At 39.6% G+C, this 2,364-nt stretch overlaps 1 long non-coding RNA gene across 1 annotated transcript; it reads left to right on the top strand.

Moving 5' to 3' along the window:
* Positions 1–639: 639 nt before the first annotated feature.
* On the top strand, positions 640–2,065 carry LOC309710199. Its single transcript, XR_014277680.1, has 2 exons — positions 640–1,280; positions 1,391–2,065. It is a non-coding gene; the product is annotated as an uncharacterized lncRNA (long non-coding RNA).
* The last annotated feature ends 299 nt before the right edge of the window (positions 2,066–2,364 follow it).

The following is a 2,364-nucleotide window of genomic DNA, read 5'->3' as shown; positions in this document are numbered from 1 at the left end:
GCCCGTCAGACACCAACAACCACGTCACGTTTAAAGTCACTTTAACTTTCTTCCTTACTCTGATACTCGCTTTGACCTTTCACAGGCAGTCTTGACCTTGTCTGCATGCGTAAATGCATGGTATTAACAGACCCAAGATGCCACATACATTAAACATTTATATTGTGGCACTTTCAATAATCTAAATTTCTTAATCTTAAAGTTTAGACTCAGTTCTCAAAAGTAAATACTTTTTCCTTAAATAAAGAAATAATACTGCAACTCTCTAAGCGTCGGTGGTCAGGTGATACGACTATCGTACTTCCCATTTCGTACGAAAGGAGAAGGTATGCCCAAACAAGTTCATGGTGCTTGTACTAAGCACAAATGCAAATAGTGCACTTTTAAGGAAGAAGCGCAATGCACATATCTTTGTCTTCCACGTCACCAAGTTTTTCATCACCGTCTAGTGTAAACAGGTCACGTGCCTGGTGTGTGTAACGTGATTAGAGTGGTGTTGGCCTTGTTTGTTTTTGCATTAATTCAGTCACGGAAACTTGCGTGACACCGGTTAATGCAAGGTTTTGATGTAAAAGAAACATTTTCTGCAGCTTGTTATTTTAAATATTCTGTGTTTGTGTTTATATAATACGTCCAATGATATCTGTCCTGTACATGGTGAAAAGAATACTGTTTCTAAATATCTAATCTTATCGGCCAGGTAGGACGTAAAGTGTGGCTGTGAACTGTTGTCGTACAGTCTGTACTGTTTTCTTTATGGTTGGTTTGTGAGCTTTTTGCAGTCAACAAACTGGTCTGATGAAATGTTGCTTCGTGTGACACGGTGGAACTGGTTCAGATGTTGTTTTTCTTTCTATTTCATTTGGTTATGAGCTCATTCTGAGACTTCTGACTTTTTTAAAAACATATGTACGTGTCCATTTCTATTCTCTGTGTTATTCTTAAATGTACTTAAATGTGACTATCGGGAAAAAAAATAGGGCAGGGTATATATCTTTAGTAAAGTGCAAACATACTAAGTTTTAACCATTTTAATCTTTAACACTACTGATTGTAGACGCTCGTAAACAAAGTAGGAGGAGGAAGAAGTTGACTCGTGACCAACGGGGGATTTCTTTCTGAGCATGTGTGTGACGTATAGCATGCTTAAAAGGCAGTCTGGGCTATCAATAGGTCAAACCTGTTCCTGAACATCAAGTCTCAACACTGAAGAAGCAAAACGATCCCGTGAAGCGCTTCTCGTTTTCGGACTATTATCGTTGAGAAAATGGCCAGCAAAGGTGAATATATAAACCGATCTGATTGAGGAAGTTTTAGTTAAGCCCGATAGTTTACTAACAGATTGCGAGCAATCGACTGATATGATCTAACCGATGTCTTCTTCCCTCAGACAGACCCTCAGGAGCTGCTGCCGCTGTTGAACTCTGCGCACGCGAGCTTCGTAAAGCCGGTGATGAACTCTACTGGAAATACAAACTGCTGGAAATACTTATCAAGCACTACAAGACTGTCGCAAATGTCAAGTGAGACATGATGTGAGAGCTCATCAAGAGGAAGCGTGTACTGTAAATCTGACTGGCCGTGAGCCTAACATTAAAGACGGGTCTCATATATAGACTCATAACTGGTGGCAATATGGTAGCCGTAAGTGGGATGTACATATGTTTGTGGACACATCTTGCTGGAGTCGCTGGATTTGGACTGGCAGTGGACTCAAAAAGGAAGACGGGAGCTCTCCAGAGGAAAACTTGTGGGATGCTGTTGATCCGCTGATATAGATCGGTGACGAACTGGATCGAACAGGAGCTTCAGAATGGATGATATCTGCTAAAGATGATGATTGTCACATGTATATACACCGTATACTATCTGTGGACATTCATGCATGTTGGCTCTGTTATAGGTTAAGGTGTGACATTTAGACTAACTGACTTGGACCTAAAGGAAATGACACTTGTGAATCTATAAATTCTGTGAATCTACTTAAAATGCATTTAAAAAATGTCAGCATAAGTGGAAGTGTGTCATGAACAGTTCATTAAAAGATATACATTCAGTAAATGTATTACTTGGTCATGTGTAGTATCTGTTTGTATGGTGGCTATGACAGAAAGCAGTTTGTGAATGTAGTTAAGAATACAAACAATGCACATTTTTTATGATCAGAAAATGGTTAAAACTGAATTAGAAGGCTTACTGATGGTGGGTCTGTTATTAAATAGTATAAGCGTTGTGTTTTTAGTTACTTGAGACAGCTGGTGTCAGGTTCTGTAAGAGCAGCTGACGCCAAGCAAACTTATGACTAGATTAAAAAGGGTTTCTAACTCCACATCCACAGCTATTGTGCCCACAGCAGACATTCTG

The sequence above is a fragment of the Aulonocara stuartgranti genome, assembly GCF_965226115.1.
Source record: "Aulonocara stuartgranti genome assembly, chromosome: 7".
Classification (NCBI taxonomy): Eukaryota; Metazoa; Chordata; class Actinopteri; order Cichliformes; family Cichlidae; genus Aulonocara; species Aulonocara stuartgranti.
This window is presented reverse-complemented; position numbering and strand designations above follow the sequence as displayed.